At 49.3% G+C, this 10,917-nt stretch overlaps 1 protein-coding gene across 1 annotated transcript in view; it reads right to left on the bottom strand.

Annotated features, from left to right (window-relative positions):
• Positions 1 to 9,555, bottom strand: part of LOC140393577 (tumor necrosis factor receptor superfamily member 13B) — a 62,744-nt gene extending 53,189 nt beyond the window's left edge. The window contains exon 1 of the mRNA XM_072479855.1: positions 9,444 to 9,555. The gene's annotated coding sequence lies outside the window, so the exon portion shown is untranslated. The remainder of the gene's footprint in view (positions 1 to 9,443) is intronic.
• Between the last annotated feature and the right edge of the window lie 1,362 nt (positions 9,556 to 10,917).

A 10,917-nucleotide genomic window follows, 5' to 3' on the forward strand; every position in this document is an offset into this window, starting at 1 on the left:
TGATCTGACAATCTAAAATTCTAGAAGACAATGGTAAAATTGAGCACCAAAGAGCTGAACACATATAAGCTCAAATAAAATGAACTCTAGTAAGACACATTACAGTGGTATAAAAATCAGATGTTTCCAAGTAGTTTAATTCAAAGAATTAAATGCTACTTTGATAAATCTATTGAATATTTATATTCTAATTTTCTCTGATTAAAGGTTATTGCAAGAGTTTAGTATACACTAACTATTGAATATGGGTAGGTGCCTCAGGTGAAACTAGGGAATATGTGGTTTTCCCTGCCAGGAAAACGACCATTAGTGACCAAGTTGTCCGACCAGCCCAACATTTACTCCTTGGACTGAATATCAACTCCAAACATCCGTTAGAAATTAATGAAGTAGCTTCCGGTTGCGGCGATGCGGAGCTAAGCCGCACATTTCGGCGGCTCTCGCTAGAACGGACTTTTGGGCTCTCCAGAGGAGCCCCAACGGAAATTTTTCGCCCGATTCCCATGTGGGAAGGTGAGAGCAAGGTCCCCCTTCCGTCGTGTATGGAGGGGACCAGAAGTGGAGCGAGGGAAGAGTGGCTTTGGAGCAACGGCAGAAACGAGGGGGAAAAAAGAAGATGGCGGAGGGCAGAGATCAAGCAGCATGGGGGCCGGATCAGCAGGAGTTTCTCAGGTGCTGCGTGGAGGAGCTTAAAAAGGAGGTGCTGGCGCCACTGCTGACGGCGATCGAGGGGCTGAAGAAGACCCAGAAGACCCAGGAGATAGAGCTCCGGGAGGTGAGGGACAAAACCAACGAGGACAAGGACGAGATCTTGGGCCTGGCAGTGAAGATGGAGGCCCACGAGGCGCTGCACAAGAGGTGGGCCGCAAGATTCGAGGACCTGGAGAACAGGTCGAGGAGGAAGAATCTCCGGATTCTGGGTCTCCCTGAAGGGGTGGAGGGGGCCGATGCCGGGGCGTATGTGAGCACGATGCTCCATTCGCTGATGGGTGCGGAGGCCTCTCCGAGCCCCCTGGAGCTAGAAGGAGCTCACCGGGTCCTGGCGAGGAGACCCAAGGCCGGCGAGCCGCCAAGGGCGATAGTGGTGAGGTTCCATCGTTTCATGGACAGAGAGAGTGTCCTGAGATGGGCCAAGAAAGAGCAGAGCAGTAGATGGGAGAATGCGGTGATCCGAGTCTACCAGGACTGGAGCGCGGAGGTGGCAAAGAGGAGGGCTGGTTTCAATCGGGCCAAGGCGGTGCTGCATAGGAAGAGGGTGAGATTCGGAATGCTGCAGCCAGCGCGACTGTGGGTCACATTTCAGGATCGACACCACTATTTTGAAACGCCAGAAGAGGCTTGGACCTTTATCCAAACGGAAAAATTGGACTCAAACTGAGGGTCTGTGGTTGTGGGGGAGATGTTGATTGTATACAGGGTTGTAAATATGTGTAAAGAATGTTTCACGGGTGGGACGATGGATGGGGCTGGGAGAAGAGATTTGATGGGGAGACTGTGGGGAATGTGGGCGTCGGTGCTGGAGGGAGGTGAGACCCGGGGATGGGGGAATTGGGATAAGGCCGCAACAGGAGCTGCGCCACAGGGGGCGTGGCTGGCTCAGGAAAGCGCGGGCTTTTTCCCGCGTTAGGGAAGGGTGGGGGGGGGGGGGGGTGGAGGAGTGCAAGGTGGAGGAGGGATTTCCACACCGGGGAGGGGGGAGTCAACGAGAAGGCGGGGGAAGCCGGGGTCAGCAGGAGTCAGCTGACTTACGGAAGTATTATGGGGGGAGCAAAAGAGCTAGATCCGGATCTAGCGGGGGGGGGGGGGGGGGGCGAGGAGAGAGGTGGGGAAAATAGGGTTGCTGCTGCATTGGCCGAGGGGGAACTGAAAACGGAAGAGGTGGTCGGGGCGGGGGTTCTCCGTCTGGGGGACTGGAGGGTGCGGGAGGCGTGGGCACGGGACTGGCCTAAAATAGGAGATGGCTAGTCGGAAGGGGGGCGGGTGGGAAGCCCCCCAATCTGGCTGATAATGTGGAATGTGAGGGGCCTAAATGGGTCGGTTAAGAGGGCCCGAGTGTTCGCGCACTTAAAGGGACTGAAGGCAGACGTGGTCATGCTTCAGGAGACACATTTGAAGGTGGCAGTCCAGGTCAGGTTAAGAAAGGGATGGGTAGGACAGGTATTCCATTCGGGGCTGGATGCAAAGAACAGAGGGGTGGTAATACTGGTGGGGAAGCGGGTGTCGTTTGAGGCCAAGAACATAGTAGCGGACAATGGAGGTCGATACGTGATGGTGAGCGGTAGATTGCAGGGGACGTGGGTGGTACTGGTAAACGTATACGCCCCGAACTGGGACGATGCTGGATTCATGAAGCGTATGTTGGGGTGCATTCCGGACCTGGAGGTAGGAAGCCTGATAATGGGGGGGGGATTTCAACACGGTGTTGGACCCAGCACTGGATCGCTCCAGATCTAGGACCGGAAAGAGGCCGGCTGCAGCCAAGGCGCTTAGGGGGTTTATGGACCAGATCCATGGAGATTTGCCAGGCCTCTGGCCAGAGAATTTTCTTTTTTCTCCCACGTACACAAAGCCTACTCCCGGATAGATTTTTTTGTTCTGGGTAGGGCGCTGATTCCGAAAGTGGAGGGAACGGAGTATTCGGCCATAGCCATTTCAGACCACGCTCCGCACTGGGTGGAACTGGAGTTGGGAGAGGAGAGGGACCAACGCCCGTTGTGGCGGCTGGATGTGGGACTGCTGGCAGATGGAGGTGTGCAGGAGGGTGCGGGGGTGCATTGAAAGATATTTGGAGGCCAACGACAATGGGGAGGTGCAGGTGCGGGTAGTATGGGAGGCGGTGATTAGGGGGAGTTAATCTCCATCAGGCCTCATAGGGGGAAGAGAGAGGGCAGGGAAAGGGAGAGGTTAGTGGGGGAGATTTTGAGAGTGGACAGGAGATATGCAGAGGCCCCTGAAGAGGGACTACTCAGGGAGAGGCAAAGTCTCCAGATGGTGTTCGACCTGTTGACCACAGGGCAGGCAGAGGCACAGTGGAGGAAGGCACAGGGGGCGACGTATGAGTATGGGGAGAAGGCGAGCTGGATGCTGGCACACCAGCTCCGTAAGAGGATGGCAGCGAGGGAGATAGGTGGAGTCAAGGGTGGAAGGGGAACTACAGTGCGGAGTGCGGTGAAAGTAAATGGGGCACTCTCAGCCTTCTATGAGGAGCTGTACAGAGCCCAGCCCCCAGCGGGGGAAGAGGGGATGCGGCGATTCTTGGACCAACTGAGGTTCCCGTGGGTGGAGGAGCAGGAGGTGGCTGGTTTGGGGGCGCCAATTGGGTTGGAGGAGCTGATTAAAGGACTGGGGAGCATGCAGGCAGGGAAAGCCCCGGGACCGGATGGGTTCCCGGTTGAGTTCTATAGGAAGTACATAGACCTGTTAACCCCGTTGCTGGTGAGGACTTTCAATGAGGCAAGGGAGGGGGGACCCTGCCCCCGACAATGTCAGAGGCGATGATCTCTTTGATCCTGAAGCAGGATAAGGACCCACTGCAATGTGGGTCGTACAGGCCGATCTCGCTCCTCAACGTGGATGCTAGGTTGCTGGCAAAAGTGCTGGCTACGAGGATCGAGGACTGTATCCCGGGGGTGATTCACGAGGACCAGACGGGATTTGTAAAGGGCAGGCAGCTAAACACCAATGTGCGGAGTCTCCTAAACGTGATAATGATGCCATCGGTGGAGGGAGAGGCGGAGATAGTGGCAGCTATGGACGCGGAGAAGGCCTTTGACCGAGTAGAGTGGGAGTATCTCTGGGAAGTGTTGCAGACGTTTGGGTTCGGGGGAGGATTTATTAGCTGGGTTAAGCTCCTATATAGAGCCCCGGTGGCGAGTGTGGTTACGAATCGGCGGAGGTCGGAGTATTTTCGGCTGTATCGAGGGATGAGGCAGGGGTGCCCCCTGTCCCCCCTGTTGTTTGCATTAGCAATTGAACCTTTGGCCATGGCATTACGGGAGTCCAGGGAATTGAGGGGGGTGGTCCGAGGGGGAGAGGAGCATCGAGTGTCGCTGTATGCAGACGACCTGTTGCTGTATGTGGCGGGTCATGCAGATTCTAAGGGTGTTTGGGGACTTCTCGGGCTATAAGCTCAATGTAGGGAAAAGTGAGATCTTCGTGGTGCATCCAGGGGACCAGGGAAGAGGGATAGACGATCTACCGTTTAGGAGGGCGGAAAGGAGCTTTCGGTACTTGGGGATCCAAATAGCTAGGAGCTGGGGGGCCCTGCATAAACTTAATTTAACGCGGCTGGTGGAGCAGATGGAGGAGGACTTCAAACGATGGGACATGTTGCCACTCTCGCTAGCGGGCAGAGTACAGTCGATTAAAATGGTGGTCCTACCGAGGTTTCTTTTTGTGTTCCAGTGCCTTCCAATTGTGATCACCAAGGCCTTTTTTAAGAGGGTAGGCAGAAGCATTATGGGTTTTGTGTGGGCAAACAAGACCCCGAGGGTAAGGAGGGGGTTTCTGGAGCGTAGTAGAGATAGAGGAGGGCTGGCGTTGCCAAATCTGGGTGGCTACTACTGGGCAGTCAATGTGGCGATGATCCGTAAGTGGGTGATGGAGGGAGAGGGGGCGGCATGGAAGAGGTTGGAGATGGCGTCCTGCAAAGGAACGAGCCTGGGGACGCTGGTGACGGCACCGCTGCCGCTCTTGCCGCCAAGGTACACCATGAGTCCGGTGGTGGCGGCAACGCTAAAGATCTGAAGCCAGTGGAGACAGCATCGGGGTGCAATGGGAGCCTCGGTGTGGTCCCCGATCAGGGGTAACCATCGGTTTGTCCCAGGAAGGATGGACGGGGGGGTGTCAGAGCTGGCATCGGGCAGGGATTAGAAGAATGGGGGACCTGTTCATTGATGGGACGTTTGCGAGCCATGGGGCGCTGGAGGAGATGTTTGGGCTACCCCGGGGAAACCCGTTCAGGTACATACAGGTGAGGGCGTTTGTGAGGCGGCAGGTGAGGGAATTTCCGCTACTCCCGGCACAGGGGATTCAAGACAGGGTGATTTCGGGCGTATGGGTCGGAGAGGGCAAGGTGTCGGCAATATACCAGGAAATGAAAGAAGAGAGGGAGGCTTTGGTAGAGGAGCTGAAGGGTAAATGGGAGGAGGAGTTGGGGGAGGAGATTGAAGAGGGTCTGTGGGCTAATGCCCTGAGTAGGGTTAACTCTTCTTCCTCATGTGCCAGGCTTAGCCTGATACAGTTTAAGGTTATCACAGGGCGCATATGACGGGGGCGAGGCGGAGTAGGTTCTTTGGGGTGGAGGACAGATGTGGGAGGTGCTCAGGAAGCCCGGCGAACCACGCCCATATGTTGTGGTCGTGCCCGGCCCTGGATGGGTTCTGGAGGGGTGTTGCGAGAACTATATCCAAGGTGGTGAAAGTCCAGGTCAAGCCAAGTTGGGGGCTAGCACTATTTGGAGTGGCGGACGAGCCGGGAGTGCAGGAGGCGAAAGAGGCCGGCATTCTGGCCTTTGCGTCCCTGGTAGCCTGGCGGAGGATCTTGTTAGTGTGGAAAGATGCGAAGCCCCCCAGTGTGGAAGCCTGGATAAATGACAAGGCAGGGTTTATCAAGTTGGAGAGAATAAAGTTTGCCTTGAGAGGGTCTGTGCAGGGGTTCCCCAGGCTGTGGCAACCGTTCCTAGACTATCTTGCGGAGCGTTAGATGAAGTTCGGTCGGCAGCAGCAGCAACCCGGGAGGGAGGGGGGGACATCTCTTTCGGGGGGGGAAAGAAGGGTGGACGGGGAAGGGGGTTTTTCCTAGGGGCACTTGAGCAAGAAAATACATAAACTTTTGGGAAAGTCGATACGTGCGGGAGGAATCCAATGTACAAAGTTCTGTATTATGTTGATTTGATATGGTTATGTCTTGCTATGCGACCTTTACATAGAACATAGAACATAGATGTTGCGCCGACCTGTGAAACCACTCTAAAGCCCATCTACACTATTCCCTTATCGTCCATATGTCTATCCAATGACCATTTGAATGTCCTTAGTGTTCTTTTCTTTTTTTTTGTTCCGGGAGTGGGGGGTCTGTATGGTTGAAAATCTTGTTGAAAAATTCTTAATAAACATATTTTTAAAAATAAAAAATAAATTAATTAAGTAAGTAATTCAAGCTAATCGGATTTACATTAACATGTTTCTAACAGCAGCAGCCTACATTGATGAAGCAGCCCATGCCCAAATGCAGCAACCTGGACAATATTCAGGCTTGGGCTGACAAGTGGCAAGTTACATTCACGTTCCAAGCCAGCCAATTACCATCTCCTACAAGAGAGGATCTAACCACCACTCCTTGACATTCAATGACATTACCATCTCTGAATCCCCCGCAATCAATATCCTGGGGTTATCATTGATCAGATACCGAACTGGACTAGCCATATTAATACTGTAGCTGCCAGGGCAGGTCAAAGGCTAGGAATCCTACGGCGAGTAACTCACCTACTAACCCCGCCCCCCCAAAGCCTGTCCACCATCTACAAGGCACAAGTCAGGAGTGTAATGGAATACTCCACAATGGATAAGTGCAGCTCCAACAACGCAAGAAGCTCAACACCATCCAGGACAAAGCAGCCTGCTTGATTGCTCCCCCTTCCACAAACATTCAAATCCCCCATCGCCGACAAACAGTGGCAGCCGTGTGTACCATCTACAAGATGCACTGCAGTAACTCACCAGGGTTCCTTAGACAGCACCTTCCAAACTCATGACCACTACCATCTCGGAGCGCAAGAGCAGCAGATACCTGGGAGCCCCACCAGCTGGAGGTTCCCCTCCAAGTCACTCACCACCCTGACTTGGAAATATATTGCCATTCCTTCACTGTCGCTGGGGCAACATCCTAGAACTCCATCACTAACACCACAGTGGGTGTACCTACACCTCAAGGACTATAGCGGTTCAAGAAGGCAACTAGGGGTGGGCAATAAATGCTGGCCTAATCAGCAATGCCCACATCCCGTAAAAGAATTTTTAAAAAAGTATTCGTTGGTAGGGCAATTTATGTCCTGGATCAAGACTTTCCAACTTTAAAAATTAGAAAAGGAATGAAAATGCTCCATATATTTACCATTGGTGTGAGCAGCAATAGAAGGTTTTGGTGAGAATACGACTAGCTAATACATTGTGGGAGCACCATCAGCAGCAGACTTGCAGTTATTGTAAAAAGCCCACAGCCAATCAGAAAATTGAGTGCTGAGTAATAAATGCAGTTTGCCACTGTCATGCACAACTCAAGAACACATTTCTCAAAAAGGTAACTGGAGTAGACAGTGTTGTTGGCAAGCTGGAGAGAGGATGAAAGAAAATGGGCTGACCTGATAGAAGTCTAGAAAAGCATGGAAAGAGTGAATAGTCAGAAGCGTTTTCCAGGGTGGAAAGTCAATTACGAGGGGCAAAGTTTAGAGAAGATTGCGAGGGAAGCTTTTTTACACAGAGGGTAGTGAGTGCCTGGAACCCGCCACCAGAGAAGGTGATGGAAGCAGGTACGATAGTGACGTTTCTTTTTTTTTTTAATTTAGAGTACCCAATTCATTTTTTCCAATTAAGGGGCAATTTAGCGTGGCCAATCCACCTACCCTGCACATCTTTGGGCTGTGGGGGCGAAACCCACGCAAACACGGGGAGAATGTGCAAACTCCACACGGACAGTGACCCAGAGCCGGAATCGAACCTGTGACCTCGACGCCGTGAGGCAGCAGGGCTAACCCACTGCGTCACCGTGCTGCCCTGATAGTGACGTTTAAGGGGCTACTTAAGAAATACATGAATAGGATGGGAATCGAGGGATACAGACCTCGGAAGTGTAGAATGTTTTAGGTTAGGCGGGCAGCATGGTCGGCACATGCTTGGAGGGCCGAATGGCCTGTTCCTGTGCTGTACATTTCTTTGTTCTTTGGTCTATCTAAGGATGAAGTTGTTCTTTTGATGAAAAAGGAAAAATACTTGTGTTACCCGTAAAATATTGAAATTCTCGATCTCTCTGCTATATTTTGTTGACGGGTTATCAATTATGGAGAAACATTATCACTGCTAAGTGAGAGTTTTCATTTTTTTATAACAAACTCATGGGGATAAGCAAATATTTTACCCTTATATGGGATTTACCTTATTCAGATTCCAAAAGCATTCCTGAACACATTGCACCTTCAGTTGGCACCTATAGAATAGTTTTGTTGTAATAAGAAGGGTGATAATAGGCTCCATGAATGTGCCAGACTGAAAACCTGCAGAAATGGCGACTCTCCTTTTGTTGTTTATTGTTCAGATTTGTAGTTTGTTGTTACTATATATCTAAATTGAACAGGGGGACATAACAAAAATTCTACAGGACTTTTTTTCTTCTCTATCTTATTGTGATATCTTCTTAGCTAACTAACCGTAGAAGACTTGATGATACTGGTTTTTGAAGTTGACTAGGTCTGCATTATGTTAGTGCGTGGAATTGAGATTTCCTGTGAATAGCAGGCACCATGGGATTTTTTAAAATGCTACCTGACCCGGATTCTGGGAGTGATTTCGTTCACTGTCTTCCATATATTTCTTTTGGTGATGACCTCCGCTGCATTTTTAAACTAATAAATCTGGGTTTATTGAATTCTCTCCGTCCAGTACATCTTAGTTCCTTTTTTAATTTTCACAGGTATAAGAAAGGTACAATAATTTAAACTACTTAAACAGCACCCTCCTTAATTTAGACTACTTCAACAGCACAGTAGCACAGTGGGTAGCATTATTGCTTCACAGCTCCAGGGTCCCAGGTTCGATTCCCGGCTGAAGTCACTTTGTGTGTGGAGTCTGCACGTTCTCCCCGTGTCTGTGTGGGTTTCCTCCGGGTGCTCCGGTTTCCTCCCACAAGTCCTAAAAGACGTGCTGTTAGGTAATTTGGGCATTCTAAATTCTCCCTCCGTGTACCCCAACAGGCACTGGAATGTGGCGACTAGGGGATTTTCACAGTAACTTCATTGCAGTGTTAATGTAAGCCTACTTGTGATAATAAAGATTACTAAAAATTATTAACAGAAGCAGGAAAAGTTAGAAATGCTTAGCGTGTCCGACAGCACCGTGGAGGGAGAAGCAAAGTTAACGTTTCAGATCTGGTGTCTTTCAACAGGCGCACTATGTAACATTTCCGCTGAATCAGAACATATTCCATTTACTGATCATATAATCAGTAAAACCTCTCCTAGTAAAGTAGGTGCAGTGGGGCAGTTGGATTTAATTAAAGCTAAACAAAACACAAATACAATGTTTTTTTTTAAAAAGACATAACGATATTTTGTGGACAGGAAATCCAACTGAAATATTTTCTTTAATAAGTGATTACATAGTTTTCTTAACATTTGATAAAACAAATGACAAATTTTCAAGCACGTTATACATTCATGTGGTACTCACGTTATCTTGGTCCCAGCTGGCTGTCCTTTGCTGCTTCTCAGTACACTTGCTGCGTGAATCAGAATCTGAAACCTCCCCTTTTAACAGAAGGAAGAACTTACAGGGACTTTCCCTAGTCATTTTACAGCAAATTTCTAGAGAGATAGAATTGAAAAGCAGATAAATTATGTTAATCTTGCAAATATGAATTAGTCATTTAACTGCTTTATAAAGGTCCAGCAATTTTAAACTTTTAGCAGTACTAAAATGCAGAGTTAAATTAAGTCTGAGTGTGAGAAAATGCCATTGGCAATTTACTATAACTTTTGGAGAACAGTATTTATTTTCTTAAATGAATCCATAAACTGTAATATTGTTTGATGAATTTAATTTAACCTGAAGTTCAAACCGAAGCTATTGAATAAATCACACAAAATGGATCACCAACTTGCTTCCTCGTGGAAAAGGGAATACTCCTCATTTCTACAAAGCCAATAATAACCTCCAAGCTCTATAATCTCTTTGGACTTGCAAACAGATTTAAGAGGTGGCTGGTGGTGAGGGATAGCCACTGAAAACTTGTGATGCCCGTGAGAAGCCCCAGTCATTGCTGGAGGAACAAGACAAACAGCTTAGTTCGCTCTCCCAGGAATGAAGGGTGGGGTAAGGGAGAAAGAAGGAAGTGAGTGATGATAAAGGTAGTGCAGCCCCTGCAACTCGTGTTTCTGCCAGGAATGCTCTTATTGCACAGTTCACTGCATCTATGTCAGTAGAAAATGCACTGTCTTTTCTATTCTCTCAAGCCTCCACCCCCAATTGCCAGCGCCACTGAGACAATGATAAAAAGTGTTACAACACCAGGTTAAAGTCCAACAGGTTTATTTGGAATCACTAGCTTTTGGAACGTAGCTCCTTCTTGCGGTGAGGGGGCAGTCAAGAGGATACTTACCCTGGAGTTAGACTAGGTTTTAATCTGTCTAACCTTTCCTGGGCAACCATCCAGGTAAGTACATCGGGTCCCATCTCATCCCAAGTCTCTAACTCTAACTCAGAGTCGGTGACATTCAAGGATCCATTGGAAATTGAAACTTCCCAGGTAATTCCACTGAGGTCTGCACATTGGACTTCCACAGGGCCCTGATGTGTATCTCAGTTGCCCATTCAATATCTTAAAATCTGGGTTGGACTGTAACATGTTCAGACACCCACGTACATATCTTTGTGCATCTACAAAGCGATCACTGATCTGATTGCGGAGATGCTTGTGAGCAATGACCTCTGGGATTTTGAGCCTATGAAGGCCCTGGCAAAGACTGTTCCACCTGCACCTTTGCAGGCGCAGACTCGACCATAGGAATATGTGGAAGCATGTGATCTACTAGGAGATGGTTTGAGAAGTAAAAGTGTTTTGAGTGGAGTTTCCAACTGCATGATCTATAACTAAAGACATAAGAGAAACATTAAACTAAAAGAAGCATACAAAATGCAAAAGAAA

The sequence above is a fragment of the Scyliorhinus torazame genome, chromosome 17 (assembly GCF_047496885.1).
Source record: "Scyliorhinus torazame isolate Kashiwa2021f chromosome 17, sScyTor2.1, whole genome shotgun sequence".
Lineage (NCBI taxonomy): Eukaryota > Metazoa > Chordata > Chondrichthyes > Carcharhiniformes > Scyliorhinidae > Scyliorhinus > Scyliorhinus torazame.